The 22,483-nt window shown below is 41.3% G+C and overlaps 1 protein-coding gene and 1 long non-coding RNA gene across 4 annotated transcripts in view; one reads left to right on the forward strand and one right to left on the reverse strand.

Moving 5' to 3' along the window:
* PRKG1 (protein kinase cGMP-dependent 1) overlaps positions 1 to 22,483 on the forward strand; it is a 1,173,427-nt gene that overhangs the window by 259,601 nt on the left and 891,343 nt on the right. The window lies entirely within an intron of this gene.
* LOC120947084 lies at positions 8,861 to 21,180 on the reverse strand. The gene is made up of 3 exons (XR_005750820.1): positions 20,881 to 21,180; positions 9,849 to 9,956; positions 8,861 to 9,763 (listed from the first exon to the last, which is right to left on the reverse strand). It is a non-coding gene; the product is annotated as an uncharacterized LOC120947084 (long non-coding RNA).

The following is a 22,483-nucleotide window of genomic DNA, read 5'->3' on the forward strand; positions in this document are numbered from 1 at the left end:
GCCAAGAATCCCCTGTGCGCATGCGCCGCTGACTTGCGATGGGAATATCTCCTAAACCGTAAAGGTTTAGGAGATATTTTTTTTTTACCTACAGGTAAGCCTTATTATAGGCTTACCTGTAGGTAAAAGTACAACAAAGACTATACAACCGCTTTAAACTATAAACCAAGCAACAAAGATGAAAAAACAAATAATAATGTTGCAACAAGTCTTCATAGAGTGTGCATAGACATCTCCACTGGCAGCTAATCATGTGAGGAGCGGAGTGATGTGTGTAGAGCGATATGTAGGGTAGTTTCAGGTAAACTCAATAAGCCCCCCTGGCACCCAAACACCCCTATCGGGCACTAACTGTGAGTGGGTGGGGGGCTATGGATCCTGATAAGCGTTGTCTGTTAAGTGAAGGTTTACCATGACGATGGGTTGTTCTGCTCTATGCCAATGAGGCGCAATTGCGGCTCAAGTGCCTCTACGGGGTGTACGACTGGAGATGGTCCCCTGTAGTGTATCCAGGTGATAGGTGGAGAGTTTAGTATAGGACTAATGTCAACAGGGAGACATTGGGCTTTAGCATGGGGGGGCGGCAAGTAAGGGGGGTGGAGGAAACAGATCTTATTCGTGTTCAATGTGTAGGCAGATAGCTTCTCGTGGGTTACCCCAGGCTGAACAGGTGTAGGTCAGTTCAGGAAATAGCAGGAATCCGCTGTTTCTTTAAAGTGTAACCAACAGGCCCAGGTTTTCTGATATTTTGTTGGGGTATCTGTAGCTTGGTGAATGAGGGCCTCCATTTCTGCTATTGTCTCTATTCGATGGAGGTACCATGCGATTTGGTGCTCACAAATGCACTGCATTGGGTGCTGGTCAGTGGCAGCTCATGCATAAGGGGTACATGGGCACCGCCCCCCATTCATGCGTCCATCCTCCTAATCTACAGGTGGAGGGAGCGCCGGACACATGGGTTCCAATGTTTTTTTTTTTTGTTTGTCAGAAGCACATGATTAGAGCCTGAGGCTTAAAAAAATGGTGAGATCGGGGCGCAGAGCACTGCGTCCTGATCCCACCCAGTTGTGTGACAATAGCAAAAGGAGGCTTTCTGCCTTCCTGTCCGTCTTCCACGCGGGGGGTGGTGGGTGTTGCTGGTGTTCCCCACCTTCAAGTCTGTCTCCCGCGTTTGAAGGGGGGGGGGTGAGTGGCTTTGGTTTGATGCCCCCCCCAAAAAAAAAAAATATTGAGCACCAGCAATCACTGGTGCTGGTAAAAATAGATTGCAAAGGCAGTGTGTTTTAAAACATGTACAAAACATGCCTTATCTGGTGTGAACCGGCCTTAAAGGTCTTCAATTGTTTTTTATTTTATTTTTTAACCTCTTCTCACAAATGCAACCTCTCATGGGTAGGCTTTAAAGAAACATGTTTCGTTCTACCTGTTTTTAGGGTGGAACCTGTACAAGTTCCCAGTCCTGCAGCCGCTGACTGACCCCCACACACTCCCTGTGACAGCAGGACAGGGAGAAGTTCCTCATACCAGCTGTCACAATTTGAAATCAGGGCAGCCGTACGAGGCTCTGTCATTCATGAACTACAAGCGCCGACATCCTTTGCGGCTGTCGGCTTGCAGTTCTCATTGAACTACCACAGCAACGTGGTAGTTCATTGATTCTTCTTGTCAGTGATGTAGATAGGGGTTTAGATACGGGATGTACAGGCAGACAGATACACTGGTGCATTGCATTACAGGCTCCAAAAAAATTAATAAAAAACCTGCAAAAAAATGCGCATTTATTTTTATTTTTTTAAAGTGAACTTATCCTTTAATTCAGAGAGGCCACATATATGTAAACACAATTTTTTACAGGCGGGGACCAGAAAGCTCACCATGCATACTTGTGATTGGGAGCTTTCCGATCATGTGACAGCCAATAAAAGCAGTCACATGACCCGAATGCCCACCTCTGCCTCCCTGAATTCAGAAGCTGGGAGTTGGTAACGGGACAGGGCTTAAACGAGGAGATTTTCTCTGGGCTGTGTATCTTGGAATCAGATATAGAGGGCCAGATTATCAAAGGACTTACGACGGCGTATCTCCACGTACGCCGGCGTAAGTCCGAATGCGAGCCGTCGTATCTATGCGCCTGATTCTTAGAATCAGTTACGCATGAATTTGACCAAGATACGAGCGGCGTAAGTCTCCTACGCCGTCGTATCTTGGCTGCATATTTACGCTGGCCCGCAAGGGGCGCTTTCGTAGATTTACGCGTTGAATATGTAAATTAGCTAGATACGCCGATTCACTAACGTACTTGCGCCCGCTACGCCGTTTTACGTTAGGCTTACGTCCGGCTTAAAGTTACCCCTGCTATATGAGGTGCAGCCAATGCAAAGTATGGACGTCGGAACAAGCGTATCTTTTTACGTCGTTTACGTAAGTCGTATGTGAATGGGGATGTGCGTTGGTTACGTTCACGTCACAGGCATTGAGCCGGCGTATCTTAGGGAGTAAATGCGACGTGATACTGAGCATGCACGCGCATGCGCCGTTCGTAAGGCGTGTCATTTACGTGGGGTCACGATTCATTTCCATACAACACGCCCCCTACCTGCCAACCTTGAATTACGCGGGCTTACGCCGGCCCATTTACGCTACGCCGCAACTTACGTTGCAAGTGCTTTGTGAATACTGCACTTGCCTGTCTAAGTTGCGGAGGCGTAGTGTAAATAGGATACGCTATGCCCGCATAAAGATACTCTCCTACGTGAATCTGGCCCAATGTGTTGATTTACTAAAGATAAATAGACTGTTCACTTTGTAATGGAAGTTGCACTTTACAAGTGAATTTTCCCCAGAGCTTGATGAATTTGGTGAATATTTATTTTGCGAGGAATCGCATGTAAGTAAATAAAAAAATCAACATTTTCGCTTGCTCGTGATTGGAGGGAAATCAGCAGAGCTAAGCTCAGGGGAAATTTCCCATGCAGATTGCAACTTCCCATGCAAAGTTAACAGTCAATTTGCCTTTAATAAGTCAACCCCATAGTGTGTTATACGAATAATCACATCCTTTGAGGTGGCGGCTTACTGGGAAACTGTCAGGAGACACTGAATAATGTAGTAATAACAAATTAACTTTGGGTCAATTTACTGAAAAGCATCAGTTTTATGCCAGAAAAAATGTACTGCTTGAAATATTCAATTAAGTTAAAAATAACTGAAAATTTGAGACTAACCCAATATCCGTTTGGGAGTCTAAAGTGAAAACAAGCTATCTGATGTGCTTTTTTGCTAGTCAGCCCCATGTCACGCATCACGTATAATACATCCAAGCACTGGATAATCAGTTGAGTAAGATTCTTTGGGTTAACCAAGGACACGTGCTAGTAGCTTGTGGTTTTTAAGTATTTCTTCAACTGTAACTACAAGTTTTATTATAAAGGCGTATTAAACATGGATTTTACTAGATGGGAATTCTAAAGACAGCGAAGATCTCCATCTACCATTTAGTATAGAAGAATAATCTATAAATACACATACAGTCACCTCCTACTTGCTAATTTCCCATTTCATGTCTTCACACTATTAAAATTCACACTTTGATGTATTAGAAGGAACACATGGCATTCTGAAAATAGGAGCATTTGCTATCAGTATGCTGTCAACAGCAAACTGGAGAATCACTTCCCAGCATATTAACAGGTAGCAGACTGCAGGCTTTAGCTCAGTGTGCAAGCAGAAGATACCTGCATTGATCTCAAAAGACTCATTTTCAATAATTACGACAAACTGCAGTATCAAAACCTCAGCATTGTCAGACAGTGGATAGAACAAACCTGTACACGGCTGCAAATTTGGGGCTTCCATCATTTGATACAAATGCACTTCATCAGTTTTCTACATACTCAGCCACTGCTGAATGCAGTTTATGTAATCACAGCGTGGGTTAGCTGAATACATTCTCCAGAGAGGGTGATAAAATCCTTTAGAATTAAGCTTGAACAGCAGGGACAGTTTATACAATCCATGGGGATTGCCAATGTCAATCACTGAAACAATGTTAAGCACATTCCCTTTCTCTCATGCCTTTATCAGTTTTGGCAGTGCTTTAAGAAAAAAAAAAGGTCTAGAGCAGTTCCTGGATATATCACATAAACATTTTACTTCTACAGATCCATCATTTCAATATTGGTGGTAAAGCAACTTAGAGAAGAGTATACGTGCCATGCATATATACAATTTGTGATGCATGATGAATGAAGTGCATTATACATGTCATGCATTAATATATGTAAAAAAGAAGTTTGCCTTGTATTTACATTAGTACTAAATATTAACATTCAGTGTAAGTACCTGCGCTGTCAGAGTTAATACTGCTAAATCCTCTATACTTTCCATCATTCTGCAGCAATCTTTCTATACTCTTTATATGATGCAGGAAGACATTCCCATTTTATGCAATAATTGTATGGCGTGCAATCCCCAGGAGGGAATATTGGTCGAAAACAATGTATATGCTCTTATTGTTGCTGTTAGCTGCTTCTAAAGCATGACCATATTTTGCTCTGTCTAGCGATGGAGGTTATGCCTGGTTCCCTAGCAACAGGAGGGTAACATCGGAATGTTGTGCTGTCAGGCATGGAACAATGATATTCCTATACAGGGCTCTTCTCTATTCTATGCCAGGTCTAGCTTTCCCCTATCAGCTGTTTTGTCTCTCCTTTTTTAAATCACCCGTCTGCTTTTTGTTCCACCGTTTGTGTCAGACGGACCTTGTGTTCTATTCTACTGCCCTTTCATTCTGCTTTAATCTTTCCAGCCACATCAGCCTCTCACAGTTCTATTATACGCCGTTTGATTACCTGTACGTGCTACTGTATTCCTATGGATCCTTCTCCCTTCATAACGGGTCACTCTTGCCATTTTCTACTCTAGTGTGTACTTTTCTTTTTCTGATATTAAAGCATAACTTCACCTTTTCGAAGTTTGAGAATGTAAGCAATATAAGACACTTATTAAATAGTTTTCTTTATGGTGCCAGGAAAAGGCCCCTAAATGACCTGTTCTGTCCAATGACCAATGTTGAAATATTGCGTGTTGCAAAGGAACTCAAGAAATGTTTGAAAACTGTTAAAAGCCACAATCAATACCGGAAGAGTAAAATGTAACAATTTCTAGCAGCCTATCCCACCCTTTTTAACATGGATAAAGAACCCTTAAAGCAGGGGTGCCCAACCTTTTGAAGATCGAGGGCCACTTAAGCAACTTGGTAACCAGTCGGGGGCCACAATGAGTGTAGCGGGTGGATGACAGGTCACGGCTACTCTATAGGCCCTCTGATCCGCCCAGATGAAAGGCGACGAACTCCCTTCTGTTTTTCGGATTGGAGGTAGGTGGGCGTAAACGGACATCTGGCGCTCTATAGAGGTGAATTGAGGGCTCCGTTTGGTCGGGCTGATCGTGTGAAAAGGGCTTAAGACTGCTTTCACACTGATGTTCTGTGATTTACCCACAACCCGGGTGCAGCGTAGTGCACCTGTGTCTATCCTGGGGGATAGCTGAACTTTGCCATAGACTCCGCCTGTGTAAAAGCTGGCGCTGTAGAGGAAGCATCGGCTTTTGGGGCTCTGCTCCGCAATCGCTTTCTTCCTCTACCACCAGATTCATTCACCACACCTGATGCTGTGTGGTATGGTGGGTCAGCAACCTGTGATCTGGGCTTGCCAACCCACCATTCCAGAGCAGGAGGTCGCGGACCACATCAGAGGGCTCCGCGGGCCACATGTGGCCCCCGGGCCACTGGTTGGCCACCCCTGCCTTAAAACTTTCAGGTCTCAGGAAGCCCCCCTCTAAAAAAAAATATGTTTTTACAGCTCATGATACATCCATCTGATGAGCAGGTTGTAAAAAGTTTTAAATAAAAGAATAAAGAATGGGATGTACCCAACCACCCCGTCTCCCTGTACGCTTTATACAACCGATTTAACTTCAGTAATAATCTAAACACAAAATATATTAAAAAGAGTGCTGAGCACTTTCTTTCATTGTCAGTTTTAGGCTCGATTTACACTTATGGAATTTTTGTGCTTTTTGCATTTTGCAGATTTGCACTACAGTCCAGTTTAAAATGTTTTCCTATGGAACACGTTTTGTAGTGCAAATTTGCAAAAAGCACTAAAAATGCATAGATGTAAATCGAGCCTTAGGCAAGAAATCAATCTGCCATTGCTGTCGCTTATGCCGTGTACACACGATGGAAAAAGTCCGACTGACTTTTTCCATCGGAAATTCCGACCGCGTGTATGCCCCATCGGAGAAATTCCATCAGCATTCTGATGAATTCCATCGGAGTTTAAATATAGAACCCGTTCTATTTTACTCCGATGAAATTCCTTCGGAATTCCGATGTGCTTTTGGTTGGGCAAAAGCCCGATCGTGTGTACGCGGCATTAGGCTACTTTCTCACTGGGGAACTTTTCAGGCGTTTTAGCGCTATAAAAAGTACCTGAAAAGCTCCTCTCAAGCCTTCCCACTGTGAAAGCCCAAGTGCTAAATGGAGCTGATGCCGTTAGTAGCGTCACGCTCAGTGTGCCTGCGCACCGTTGTCTACGGCGCATGCGCCGTAGAAATCTGGGCTGTCTTTCTTGGAAATATCTCCTCAACTGTGTAGGTTAAGGAGATATTTCTTGGACCTACAGATAAGCCTTAATCTAGGCTTACCTGTAGGTCAAAGTGGTCTGTAAGGGTTTACTACCACTTTAATACCGTAAATAAATAAAACGCAGCTTTTGTTGTCAGCTTATTCAAACTGGAGCATTACATAGTAATCAAACTAGTCATTTGCCCAACCTAAACTTTGCAGCCAATAGCACATCATTACAGTGTACTCGGTAAAGTGCTGGTTGGGCAGGAAACTGTCTTTGGAACGTGAAAGGAAACCAGTGCAAGCACAGGTGAACATGCAGAAAGTGTCCTGGCTGAGATTCAGAGGACCCAGAGAACCCTAATGGACCCGAAAGCAAAACTGTTAACCACTAAGTCACTGTGCTGCCTGTTTCCCACTTGAGCAGATGTAAAGCATCTTCTTATTTGGTTAACTTCCCCTTTCATGACCCTTATACAAGTTTATGCACAGCCATTGGCTCACGCTGCTGTCAATCACATGTAATGATGCGCCGCGCTGGGGCTATGGCCGCCAGCTGTATCACAGGAGCGCGCCCGCAAGCTAACCCCCTTGGAAGAGCACTTCCCATGAAGGGGGTTAGCTGATAAGGCGGAGGAGCCGAGACAGCGGCTAAGGGATCCCAGAAGACGTGAATCGGGGCCACTGTGTGCGAAACGATCTGCACAGTGGAGGTAAGTATAACATGTTTGTTATTTAAAAAAAAAAAAAATTGATCCTTTAGTATCCCTTTAATAGAAAACTGAGAGCTGTATGGTACAGACCACTGTCGACCTTCTGAAAATGCCAGTTGCCTGGCTATCTCTGGCCTGAAGTCGATGAAAGTTAGCAATGCTGATCTGCTGCTTCTGGATCAGTAATTCAAATAATATTGGCGCTTTAAATTAATATGAGAACCAGACATATAGCATTTTGAAATGGGAAGTTCAGAAGTTCAAACCTACTCACGATTAGAAAGCTTGGAATTAAAGATCAAAAGTGTTTTATCTGCAGTTGTTGTTAGTTTTTGTAACAATTATACATATACCTTCAAGTCTCTATATATGTACTGCTGTGCCAGAGCAGAGTGACATTGATTCATGAATATCATTTTCATTTATGAGCTCAATAATAGGATTGAGTGACTCACAAGGGTCCACAGAACCATAAACTGCAAATGCCAGGTTAAGCTGTTTTTTTTCCTGTATTATTTCCCTTAGATTCGTCTCGTTTGTCAGCATCATCTGTCTCTTTCGATAAATTCCCATTGTGCAAAACATTTACTGTAAAGGAATCTGTAATGTTCTTTTGCCTTTAACACTACACTGGTTTACGTAAATATCCTATTTCTCTGAAGGTTTCTCTGCACAAATACAGAGAAGTTAATTTGATATGTATTGGAAGCTGTCTATTAATACATGAAATAAAACTTAATAAATAAAATATTTGGAAGTATGGCTATAAAAAGTAATGGTCTCTAAACTTAATCTTTTCGAGCTTCAGCACGATCGCAGTGGAAAATTCGATTTCGATCAGTACCAATATATGAGAGTGAAGCCTCGTACACACGACCGAGAATCCTGTCGTAAAAAAAAGTAGTTTTTCTTGACGTGATTCTTGTCAAGCTTGACGGGATTCTTGTCTAGCTTTCCTTGCATATACACTATCAAGCCGAAATCTTGTTCTCAAACGCGGTGACGAACAACACGTTCGGGAAGTTCGATTCCACTGGCGCCACCCTTGGGGCTGCTTTTGCTAATCTCATGTTACCGCATGTTAGTAAAAGTTTGATGAGAGACAATTCATGCTTTTCAGTCTTCGTGCTTTTCCGTTTGTTACAGCGTGACGAATGTGCTATCTCCATTATGACCGTTAGTTTTACCGAAGGTGCGCTCCCGTCTCATACTTGATTCTGACCATGCGCAGGTTTTTAAGACTCGGAAAAGCATACACACAAACGTTTTTCTCGTCGTAAACCAGCCCGACGAGAATCACAACGAGAAAATAGAGAGCAGGTTCTCTTTCTTTTTTTTTTTGTCAAGATTCACAACAGTTTTCTCGATGAGAAACCATACACATGAACAGTTTTCTCTGCAAAAAGCTCTGCCAGCAGTTTTCTTGCAGTGAAAAACGAGTGTGTGTACAAGGCTTAACACTTCAGTAAATAAATAATTGTCCTTCCACAACAGTATATAGATTTAATATGGCTCATTTATTTGCAAAGGTTAGGCTGTTATGATCTAATTGGTAGACAAATGGCACATGTGTAGGAAACACACAACTGTCCCACCTGCTAGTTATCTATTGTATTGATTCAGGCATGATGGCAAATCCTAAAGCATAACAGCCACAACTACCAACTTATGTGGTCATTGGCGGGGCTGCTGAATGACTTGATCTTTATGATTTGTCCTTGGACATGTATATACGAAGCTGTTAAAGCTGAACTAAACACTTTGATACTCACTTTCCCTAATGATGCAACGTCTACAAGCCTCCCTGCTGGCACCAACATGTTCTTCAAGACTTCCTCTGGGTTTGGGGCCAATAGCCATCTTGATTGACGGGACTTGGATAACATAACTACAGCAATGTACCCTGTGCAGCTCAGTGTACATTCTAAAACATCTGGCGAGGGGGATAGTAAGAAGCCTCAATTGCAGAAAAGACATGGAATTCATAAAGACAGATTTTATGAAAGTGTTTTGCAAGCAAAATTTGTCTCTGTACATCAAAAGAAAGTTGGTCTTCATTAGCTCCCCTTTCATAAGATACCAACTGTCTGTGTTTTATTTAGAATTTGGTGCAGTTGTTGCATCACAACGTAGACAAACAAATTGGTAGTGGAGAAGTTATAACCTTATTTGGCACACTAGTCACTGTCAAAACCAAAACTGTTGCATATGTTTTTTTAATTAGGTGAAACACATTAGCTAGAGCAATTAATGCCAGAAAAGTGGCGTAACATTTTTATTGAATTCCCCCCCAGTATGTCTCTTCTGCAGTAAGAAATTCTTCTTGGTTGACTAATGTGTTAAGTTACACTTTAACAATTTTCCAAGGTGTGCCAACATTGCTTTTTCCAACCCATAAAAAAGCTTTGTAGTCTCCTGCCTGAAAAAAAGTACAAAGGAAAGTACATCTGTAATGTATCTATAGAGGCTTGGAGTCTGTGAAGCAATGTAAATGCATTACTCACGCTTCATGATATTTTTGCACTTAGTCTATGGATGGGTTGTGGTGTCATGGACAGCTTCTGGAGGTTTTGATATGCTTTGTGGCAGTTGTAGTTTAGCAACATTCATGCCTGCCAGAGAATAAAGCACACAATTAGCCAGTGAATTCAGAGTTGTCATGTAATGCATTTCTGTATAACTCTATTTTGTTAATAGTTCAGATGGGATTTTAAACAGAATGTTCCAAAACCAGCAGCATTCCTTTTGAAAGACATTTTGATACTGTAAGGCTAAGTTTAGACGTGTGCGGTTGGGGGGGGGGGTAAAAATGGTTGCGCTGGGATTTAACCCCTCCCCCCAGTTGCACCCTCCTTTGCTGCAATGGCAGTGGACAGGGGTGTTTACATGCCTCAATCCTGGTCTGCAAAAACATGTTGCAAACGGGGAGGACAGCAAGCCTACCAATTGGGACCCATTCATGTGAACAGGGAAGTGCTGCAAACACCCCAAAAAAATTTGGTTAAAACAGGTGGTTAAAAAAAATGTCCCAACTTTTTTTTTTCAGGAGGGATTTTTTGATTTTTTTTTTCATTTAAATAAAAGTTGGATTTATATGTCCCTTCCCAATCCCTCTATTTGTGAAAAAATGTCCGTTAAGGACCATTTATATGTTGTTTAAGGGGCGGTTAGAGGGAAGAAGCAAGGGTTAAGGGAAGAGAAATAGAAGTGGATATATACGTTTAGAAGATTGACTACAGATGGTAATTGTAGTAAACTCAGAGCCAGGGGTGGATAAGAGGTTAGGTCTGAGCCCCCCTGTCATCTTGTGCCAAAACCCCCAATTAGGTTTTACCCACTGAAGTCACAGTCAGGTGGCTCAGTTTTGGGTGCGCGCCCGATTGGGCCTAGAAGGGAGGGAGGGATTAGAAGGGGTTAGGAAGGGGCGTATAGGTAGGTTTGGGAGGGGTGCTCTCCCCCCACCTTTTATTTTATTTTTGTATTTTTTTCTTTTTTTTTTCTCTTGTTGTTGTTGTCAGTGTTGTCTGAAAAATGGAAGAGGTGAAGATTACCTCCTTGAATGTTAAGGGTCTTAATGTCCCAGAGAAAAGGAAAATGTTGTTGAACGATTTGAGGCGATCCGGGACAGATGTAGCCTATGTTCAGGAAACACACTTTAAGGCAGGTAGACTCCCTCTTCTTCAAAATAGATTTTTCCCTTGTGTGTATCATGCTCCAAACCAACAGGCTAAATCTAAGGGGGTCTCAATATTAATATCTAATCGAGTGCCATGGTGCTTAGTGGACAAACGGGTAGACCCTAATGGGAGATTTCTTTTCCTTAAAGGAAGCATTGGAAACATTAAGGTAACATTAGCAACAATCTATGTACCAAATAAACAGCAGGACCAGTTTGTTAAAAAAATTCTTTCAGAATTAAGGGATTTTATAGAGGGGAGATTGATTCTGGGAGGGGACTTCAACATCCCCCTAGATCCTAGAATCGACACCTCCTCAGGAACTTCAGCTGTCCCCTGTCGGGTCCGAAGAAGTATACTACAAAAAATGCATGAAATGCAAGTGGTAGATGCCTGGAGGACTTTACATACAAAAGAACGAGATTATACTTTTTTTTCCAACCCACATCAAGTGTACTCGCGTATTGACATGTTTTTGATTCCACACTATTTAATTTCAGACGTTACAGAAATCATAATCGGAAATATAACATGGTCGGACCATGCTCCGGTTTCGTTGTGTCTCTCCCTGTCTAACCTGGCCACTCAACGTAAGGGATGCTGGCGATTGAATGAAAGCCTTCTTCAAAATCCTGAAGTAAGGGACGATGTATCTAAAGAAATGATAGCATATTTTCAGATAAACGACATTCCTGAGAGTGACCCAGGTATGATTTGGGAGGCACACAAGGCCGTGATCAGAGGAATTTTAATCAAACATGGAGCAATTTTGAAAAAGAAAAGGGAAAAACAGACCAAAGAATTATTAGATGAGATCCAGACCTTAGAAACACAGCATAAAAAGATACAGACAGCATCAGTAGGTAGGGAGCTGGGACATCTGAGAAGACAACTGTCGGAGATCTTACGGTTTAAAGCAAAAGCCCTAATCCAACGAGGGAAACAAATAGATTATGAAATAGGAGATAAATGTGGCAGATTGTTAGCAGGGAAAATTAAAGAAAAGAATAGGTCAACTTATATATCACAAATAAAAGATAAAGAGGGACATTTAAAACAGATACCTAAAGATATTGCCCAGACATTCGGGAAGTATTATGCTACTCTGTATAACTTGCCTCACGCTACTTCCCCTCAGTCCAGGATAGCAGAATATCTAACCTCGACAGGTATGACGAGATTACCCTCACCAGCCCGTTATAGTCTGGACACTCCTATTACGGTAAAAGAAGTGACTGAAGTATTAAAATCATTCAAATCTGGAAAATCTCCTGGTCCGGATGGCTTTACTATAAGTTACTACAGAGAATTTTCTGAGTTGCTAAGTAAACAAATGACAAAAGTCTTTAATGCGGTGGGTCTGACTTCCACATTCCCTATGGATACCCTGAGAGCACATATTACGTTAATTCCAAAAGAGGGGAAGGACCCGGCGGATTGTGGAGGTTACAGACCCATCTCGTTACTGAACACAGATTTAAAAATATTTACGAAAATATTAGCAACCAGAATACAATCATGGATCCCCCAAATAATAGATTTAGACCAAGTAGGGTTCGTCCCCACGAGAGAAGGTAGAGATAATACAACAAAAGTTCTTAATTTGATTAATCAGGTAAATGATAAAAAAATACCGTGTGTATTTTTAAATACAGACGCGGAGAAGGCGTTTGATAGGGTAGACTGGCGGTTCTTATTTGAGGTGCTGAAACAAATAGGAATGGGAGAACGAATGATTAGCTGGATTAAAAGTGTTTATACAAACCCTCAAGCGGTTGTAAAGGCAAATGGGGTCCTTTGTGAACCCTTCAGCATCTCGAATGGTACTCGCCAGGGCTGCCCCCTCTCACCCCTTCTCTTCGTTCTCTCTTTGGAACCATTGCTGAACAGAATTCGCCTGAATCCGGATATACGGGGTATTAGGGTTGGGGAAGGAATCCACAAGGTTTCTGCTTATGCGGATGATATGCTTTTTTCAGTAACCGAGCCTCATATTTCTCTCCCTACTTTGCTGAGTGAGATTGAGAAATATGGCACTCTCTCTAATTTAAAAATAAATCAGACTAAATCAGAGGCCATGAGCATGTCACTATCCCCTCTTTCCCGGGATTCCATTCGGGCGAATTTTTGTTTTAAATGGAGTCCAATGCTTAGATACTTGGGCACAAATATTCCATCAAAAGAAAAGGACATTTTTAAAATGAATTTTTTACCAATGTATAATCTATTACGAGCCCTACTTGACAAATGGCGACTTGGTTCCCATTCTTGGTTTGGCCGCATTAGTATAATCAAAATGTCCGTTCTTCCGAAAATTTTGTATTTACTTCAGGCGCTACCAATTAAGATTCCAGTGACTTTTTTTGCGTCAGATACGTAGTTTATTTATGAATTTTATCTGGGCCGGGAAACGTCCTAGGATTAAAAGAGATCTGTTGACTATGCCTAAGAATCTTGGTGGAATGGGGGTCCCAGATATATTTAAGTATTATTATGCAGTACATCTATCTAGATTAGTGGACTGGTGTAAACATGTTAGATCTAAGAGGTGGGTTGACATAGAACAACAGCTGAGCACAGTTCCTTTAGGTAGAGCACCTTGGTGCTATACAGTATTACCAGCTCCTCTTAAAAATCACCCTATAATTGGCACAACACTAAAAATTACTGCACGTATATGCCAAAACGGGAACTTTTCTACAGTGCGATCACCTTTGTTTCCCATATTGGGGAACCCAAGTTTTAGTCCGGGTAATGAAAGAGGATCTTTCCGGTTATTAATAGAGAAAGGAGTATATCAGGCCTCACATTTTATTATATCAGAAAACTGGCCATCGATTAAAACATTAATACAAATAGGAGGCCCTTTTGAAGTCAATATCTGGCAGGCGTTGCAATTAAGTAATTTTTTTAGATCATTAGGCCCGGGAAGTAATTTTCATCGTCAGTTAACAATCTTTGAGTCGTACTGTAATGATTTAGAACCACTAGCCCGAGGGATCTCTAAAATGTATGGACTATTAAATAAATTTAGGGAGGATCAGGAGATACCAGGCCTTAACAAATGGGAGAAGGACCTAGATAGGACCTTCTCTGCATTACAACGTAAACAGATTATCTTTTTGACTCTAAACTCTTCAATCTGTACACGAATTCAAGAATTAAACTATAAAATCTTGATGCAGTGGTACCATACTCCAGTACGACTCAAAAAATTCTGCAATGAAAATTCTGACAGATGTTGGAGATGTGGAGAAGAAAGCGGGACATTGATTCATATATTTTGGTTTTGTAAAAAAATAAGAGTTTATTGGTTGTCAATTATGAGACTCTTGCAAAAAATTTCTGAGTTAAAAATACCCAATGATCCCGCTTTTTTCCTACTTCACCTATCTGAGATTCCAGTTCAGACTTATCGGAACTCAGTACTGTGCCATTTGGTGAATGCAGCTAAAGCAGGTATACCCTTACGGTGGAGGGATACTACGTCACCAACAGTTTTAGAGTGGATAAATAGAGTTAGAGATATAGAAGCTATGGAAGACCTAGTTCTCTCAGCTAAGGGTAAAAATAAACTATACAAAGAAACGTGGAAGAGCTGGAATTTGTTTAAAAATTCAGATGAGGGGAAAAGATTAATGACTGAACCTGATAAATGAAGAATCGGATACGCGCAGGGAATTATAATGTAAAATATAATATGAAGGATAAACCGACTTTCCTGTTATGAATTGTGGTTTAAGGGAGGGAGAGGATGGGGCTCCCCTTCTCTCTCCCCCTCTTTTATCTTTTTTTCTTTTTTTTCTCTTTTTTTTTTTTTTTTCTCTCTCGTCTTTTGAGGGGGGGAGCTGGGAAAGGGCAGATGCATCACTTGTCTCTCTGTGAGAGAGAGTGATGACTAAGAAAAGGGTTAGAGTGGGAAGATTTAGTGAGGGAGTTTATGGGAGGGTCCAGAGCGAATATGTATGTATTTTTTTTGTCAAGAGGGTTGTATTCATGTTTGTTTTTGGCAGAGTATTTGCCCTGTGCCTTTCCATATGCTGTTTTATGTAAAGAAAAGAAAAAAACAAACATATAAAGTACAAAAAAAAACAGGTGGTGAGGAGGTGTTGCATCACCTCCTTGCTGCCTGCCAATCATCTATGAAAAGCAGTCTTAACATGCATAAATCATCAGAGGAATGGCTGTATTAGACGCACGTCAAAATCTAGTCTCATGCCTCGTACACACGACCGGTTTTCCCGTCGGAAAAACTGCGATGAGAGCTTTTCGTTGGGAATTCCAACCCTGTGTATGGTCCATCAGACTTTTTCCCACAGGAAAACTGCCGGAAAAAAAAAATCCTAGCGGGAAAACTGCTCATCTGTATGCACGCATGCTTGGAAACAATTCGACGCATGCTCGGAAGCATAGAACTTAATTTTGTCGGCTCATCGTAGTCTTTTACATTACCGTGTTTTTGGCAGTCAAAATTTCCACTGACTTTTGTGTGACTGTGTGTATGCAGGGCAAGCTTGAGAGGAATTGCATTGGGGAAAACCGGTCGTATGTACAGGGCATCATTGTAGAACTTATTTCTATTTTCATGTATCCTTGCAATGCAGGATCTTGTTGTTTATATGTAACTGGGATTTCTATTGGGTTATTTTTTTTACTAGACGTGTGCACACTGAAATTTTGTTTCGGAATTGCGTTTTCGTCCAAAAAATAAATACATTTAGTTACTCCTGAAATTAGTTTTTATTTATTTTGTTTCGTTATAAAATAAATTCGTCCAAAAATCTGAATTAATTAAGGTAACATCTGTCAATTGAAGGCTTATGGTGTCTGTCGAATGTTCTAACAAGATTCGACGGAGCAGCTAAACTGTATGGTGCCGCAATCATACATTTCCGGTTGAATGTTTCGCCTACAAGAATTCTAGTAGTAATTATATTTATGAATTATTATTACTAGTCAACTAACATTCAAATTCTTCTATAGCTTATGGGCAGAGCATTTGACCAAAAATGTATAATTTTGGCGTCGTACAGTTTAGCTGCTTGTCGAATCTTCTTGGAACCTTCGACAGACACCATCAGCCTTCAATGACAGATTCGACGTGTGTATGTTTTTCTCTGCTTTGTCGAATCTTTGTCATTCATATCGAATGGTCTACCCCAACACTGTCTCTATAATGTTGAATCTTTCCTCTCTAGGTAGAATAATCTTGGACTAATAGAGTTAAGGTTAGGCACATTTGACCACAGGTTTGATAGACACAGATTGCTATTGTCAGCTTCATGTTGAATCTCCTATCCAACTGTTGTAGCAACGAAAACGAAAATAAAGCATTTTTTATGTCAGAACTTTCGGATTTGGGATTCTGCACGTTCGTTTTCGTTTGTTAAAATGATAACAAAAATACCCGAAATTCGGACGAAAAATCATTCGGACGAAAACGAATGCACACGTCTATTTTTTAATGCAGTTTGAGACATTGGACATCGGTTTTACCTGAGAAATATTGTATTAGATAGGTATTACCAGCAACCTTTAGGACTTCATTAGTATTGGAAAATGCCTTACAGGTATATAGGTTGAAATATAAAATAAAATTCTGCATACTTTCATAATCAGTTAGCCAATATATTAACAACAAAACTTTCAAAAAGTTCATAAAGAGTTCTCATTCTCAATAAGAATAAGCTGGCTGCTGAGGAAAATCTGGTCAGTGCGAAAAGTGTCAACCTGTTGAATGTTAAGGAGCACTAGGCTAAGATAACATAAAGGATAAGCAGCACATCACGAGCTAGAGAGCGTTGTCGATAAAAATACATACTTCTTGACAGTACTGTCTATTCATCTGTTTGACCTACGGTGCAGAACAGCGAAAAGAAAAAATATAACCGCATAATAACAAAGGCATGACTGGTGCAAGTTATAAGAATTATTAAAGAAAATCCATGCAGGGAATATAATGAGAAGATATGTGAGTTGCCATTGCTGACCTTTACTGCTGCAATGCTAGTTACCTGGCTGTCTTGCCAATCTAGTAGCTTCAATGCTTTACGTTCAGCAAAGTTGCAGATCAATACTTTTGACTTCTGTATGACTTCATTGGCTGTGTGCTTCAATGACTCCGAAAGTACTAAAGCCATAACAGCTAGGCAACCAAACTAGTATTTTCAGAATGAGGTCAGCAATGGCAAAAATATATCTGTAGGTACAGGTCCTGAATATTTCTGTCTTGAATAGTGAATATTATATTAAAGTGGATGTAAACCATCACATATATCCAGGAAAGTGAACAGCCTCGATGATACACAGGAATGAAACAAATCTCACGACAAGTTTTACATGTATATCTTCTGTCTTCAGCTTTAAATACTGTTTAGAAAGTTCAAACGTGTTAGGAGATTTTCTCTTCCTGTTCAACACTGTACAGCCAAGACAGCTGATTGGAGGAAAGGCACTACGCGCCCCCTCGACTCATTCTTTCAGTCTTTCAGAGCTGATAGTTGAATAGTTTAGGGCTCTGCTAATCTATTTATAGCATCCTCCCCAAGTCCCCAACACAAAACTCTGGCTGCTTTTATAATATGTGATGGAAAACTTGTCAAGAGTTATCAAGCTGATAACAGAAGAATGGAGCAGGAGACAGCTACGGTACATAGTGCTTTGAATAGAGATAACAAAACACTGCAGATACATGTGCCCAGCTCAAATTTCATGAATCGGATTTACATCCACTTTAAAGTAAATTGCCATTTTTTTCCCTCACATTATGCAGGACATTAAAGAGACCCTAAAAAGTATTATTACACAGTGGCCAAAAAGGGTACCGTATAGGAATATAAAACCGCTTTCTTCAAATTGCTATCAAATCAAATATCCATAGCAAAGCGCTTCAACCATTATAAATCTACAAGGCAGGTCAGATGGCGCTCAGCTGATCCACCCAAAAGTGACAGCTCCAATCTGAGAAGATTTCTCTCCACTTCCTGTCTCACAGACAAAACAGGAAGTATCCCTCAAAAAAAAGAGGGAATTCCTAGTTGTCCCAAAATATTTTCTTTCACTTTTGATTATAACGGTACACAGGACAAATAGGGAGAATCTTCCTAACAGACCCCTAGACACCAATATAAACCTAATGGGTGTTCTAAAACCTCTCCACTCCATCCACAACTAAAAAAAAAAAAAGTTTTGCTTTTGGTTAGACATTAAGTTGGCCCTGTGGCACTACCCAACTCAACAAACTTCAACTGAAAAAGCCAGGTGAAAAGTTGTCAGCCTCAACAGTGATTTTATTAGTCAAAATGTAGTCCCTAAAGAAAAAGTGTATGGCGCTACACACTTTTTCTTAAGATTATTTAAAAAGTTGAGTGTATTACTTATCTGTGTCAGCTGCTGCGCCACCACAGCGCAGAGATACGTCTTCTTTATTTCTAAATGTAGTCACTGTTCAGGTGTCATGACAGCTTGAATACAATAGACGGCAACAGATATTCTACCATCCATGTTGTTAAAAGAGAAGTCCATTTTTTTTGTTTAAGAATCATACTTACCTAGGTGGATGCAGCTTTGGTCTGATTGTGCATTTATCCCCCGCCGGCTCCAAGACTGAAAATGTACCGATCAAACACTGCTGATAACTCGGTTCTTAGAGCTTTGTGAGCAAAGAGCTGGTGACTGTCAGTCACCGCTGTCTGCTCTGTTCCCCCCTCCACACCACTGGAGAACTAGGCTGTAGAGGGGGCAGGAGCGGCTGTCTCAGCCTCTCATTGAGCTGGGTGCCAGTCCAGGGTTGTGGATCTTGCCCCAACCTGGACTGGCTCTGTGACATCAGCCAACAGCAGGCTTCAGCCCTCTGTCTGCTGAAGAACGAGCTGCACTCCTGTGATCCATGGTAGAAGTACAGTAGAAGTACAGCCAAACAAGCTTTGGCTGTACTTCTCCTTTAAGTGTAGATGGAGAAATCTATGGGGGTTGATTTACTAAAGGCAAATGGACTGAGCACTTTGAAAAGTTCAGTTGCTCTAGACTAGAGCTTAGTAGATGAGCAGAAGCTCTGCTGACTTCCATCAACAAATCATGTGCAAGCAAATTCTGTTTTTGAAATTTTCCTTGCACGTTTGGGTATCCTTTGCATAATTACATTTTACCTCATTTACTAAGTTCGGGAGCAACTATACACTTGCAGCGCCAGATTCTCGTACATCGGCGTATCTATAGGCGGGCGTAACATATCCGATTTACATTACACCTCCGCAACTTAGACGGGCAAGTGCAGTATTCTCAAAGCACTTGCTCCTTAAGTTGCGGCGGCGTAGCGTAAATCGTCCGGCGTAAGCCCGCCTAATTCAAATGTGGAACAGGGGGGCGTGTTTTATGTAATATATCCATGACCCGACGTGATTGACGTTTTTCACGAACGGCGCATGCGCCGTCCGTGGACATATCCCAGTGTGCATTGCTCCAAATACGCCGCAAGGACGTATTGGTTTTGACGTGAACGTAAATTACGTCCAGCCCTATTCACGGGCGACCTACGCAAACAACGTAAAATATTCAAAATTCGACGCGGGAACGACGTCCATACTTAACATTGGTACGCCGCATGTACGCCACCATATAGCAGGGGTAACTTTACGCCGGGAAAAGCCTAACGTAAACGGCGTATCTGTACTGTGTCGGCCGGGCGGTTACGTTCGTGAATTCGCGTATCTAGCTGATTTACATATTTCTAGGCGTAAATAAGCGTACACGCCCCTAGCGGCCAGCGTAAATATGCAGTTACGATCCGACGTCGTAAGAGACTTACGCCGGTCGGATCTAATAGAAATCTATGCGTAACTGATTCTATGAATCAGGCGCATAGATACGACGGCACAACTCAGAGATACGACGACGTATCTGGAGATATGCCGTTGTATCTCCTTTGTGAATTTGGGCCGCAGAGTGCAAATCAACCCCTATGTGTGTAGGATTAGCCTTAGGGCCATTTCACACATCTGAAAGAAGCACACAAGTGATTTTTAGTAGTGTAATCGTGCAACTGAAATCACAGGTAGTAGAGATGGATTGCCATGTACAGTACATATATCGTACAAATGGTGCCCTATAGAGCACACACATACTATGTAGTAACCAGGGCTCAAGTCACTGTCAGAACTTGCTTCTTTCTAAATTCCTCGATAACTCGCGGCAGACCTCCGCAATGTCTCCTGGGAACAATGACAAAAGCTCCCAGGAGACATTGCGGCATCGAGGAAAGTGACAGAATACCCGCACACTACCCGATGAATCCATATACAGGAAGCGGCCAGTAACCTAAAGGATTACTAAGGTACAGTGTATCGGGAAAAAAAAAACATGCGGTTTAGTAATTATGCATATGAGCGTATCATTTTTTATTTTTTTTGGTGGGGGAGTGGATCTTGGGTGGGAGTTCCCACACTTTTTTCCCCAGGACTTGACCCCTGGTAGTAACATTTATTCACACATATTTGGAGCATTGTGCGATCATTAGCGATTGATTGCTACTTTATAAGGAGCTTTTTGTTTAATTTGCATATAAATTGATAGATATCACTAACAATTAATCACTAGCAATTTTAGCAGCACAATCATCCTACTGCAATTCACAGATCCTTTCTTGAAAGTCCATTTCTATTTTTTTTTTTTTTTTTTTTTTAATACACGTGATAGATCATCTTCTAATGCAGCAATCTATTTTTTTTTCAAAATATTTTAGTTTCCGAAACTAAACATTTTACAGTTCGTGGAAGAGCCTGTAACATTCCTGAGAGTGAAAAGTAATGTCTTGAAATAGATAAATGGAGATTATGTGGGACTAAGTATGAAAAACAATGACTGTTGTATCTGATATCTTCCAGCTGTGTCCGCTGACCTGACGTCAGTGACGTGTTTGTCTTGCTGTACTTGCTCTAAGCCCTTGCTGTTCCCCTTTATACTCGTCACATGATCTTGGCTCAAGAAACAAAGTTTAGGGGCAGCATTAAGAGTTTGCAGGCATGATCTATGTTGTGTCCCTTCCTTCTTTATCTTTCTCTCTGTCTTCCATCCAGCAGTGTAAGGTTATTCTCAGGCTTCTGGTCTAGCTGGGAGCTCCTCTGTGGTATGTCTCTTGGGAGCTCAAACTCGGCTATAGCAATATTTTAGCCTTTTAAGGCAACTGGCTGGAGTTGAGCTTTGCAGTGGGAGGCTGTAGCGAATTAGCAACACCCAGTAAAAGAAACAGAATAGTCATATTCATCTTCTGCCCGAACACATTACTTAAGCACAGTGCAAACATTTCCTTGTCATTTGAAAACTTCAGTAATTAAGTCCGTTGCATATTTGGGAATCGGTGTGGGGGAGTGTGGAAAAGACACAGACAGCATGCTGAATGTTAAAGCAAAGTTTCTGCTCCTTATCTAGGCCAAACAAAATGATTTCAGTGTTGGAAAACAAGAGAGTTGCAAACACATCTCCCTGCCAACTTATCAGCCTTTTCACAGTGGCTGTAAGCCCATTGATAAATGGCTAGACGTTACTAATTGTTTCCAACAGTTACTTTTAGAATAATAGCTTCTCCGGGCTACAGTGAGCTCAATTTTGTAACTTTAAATGACCAATTATATATTTTCTATAATTTCACTGATGTGAATATTTTGATGTGCATAAGCTGCTTATAATCAGTTTCAGCGCCAAACACTTTTTTTTTTTTCCCTGGCTGAATTATGAAAATATATTCAGCAAACGGCAAACAAAGGGAAACTGACATGATTACAATGTTTAAAGGAGAGAACATATTAATTAAAATAAGTTAAAAATAAAAGAAAATGTGTTTCTTGATAAGGTTGTTTGGTTGCATGCTTAGCAGTATATTGTTATTGCTGAAAGCGTTCTAATGCAAACATGATTACTTCATTACTAATATATAGGAAAAAAAAATAATGAATATTTATAAACAGATGAAATTATTCTACTGGTGCCAAAACGTAAAACATCGGTGGCAGATTGCAACAATGTTATCTTTGGGGGAAATTGCATTACAATATTTTGTACTTGAAAGGGGTTTTCACTGTAACTGGGAAATGCTCAAGAAAAATCAAGTAAACCTTCACCTGCGCTTTGCTGTAGCCAACATCACAACCCTAAAGCCTCATACACACGATCGGATTTTCCGACGGGTATTGTGTGATAACAGCCTGTTGGCCGAAAATCCAACAGACAATTGTTGTCAGATTATCCACGGACACATGTTGGATGCAGGGCCGTTTGAAGGAATTTGGGGGCCCCAAGAAAATGGACATGGAAGCCCCCCCCCCCCGCAAACATGGGCAGGAGTCACTATGTTCTTTTTAGTCCTCCCCCATGTTTTTTTTTACTCCCCCCCCCCCCCCCCCCCCCAGGGCTCAAGTCCTGCGGGAACGCGTGGGAACAGAGTTCCTGCACTTTTTTCACAGCAGGAA

Source organism: Rana temporaria, chromosome 8 (assembly GCF_905171775.1).
Source record: "Rana temporaria chromosome 8, aRanTem1.1, whole genome shotgun sequence".
Taxonomy (NCBI): domain Eukaryota; kingdom Metazoa; phylum Chordata; class Amphibia; order Anura; family Ranidae; genus Rana; species Rana temporaria.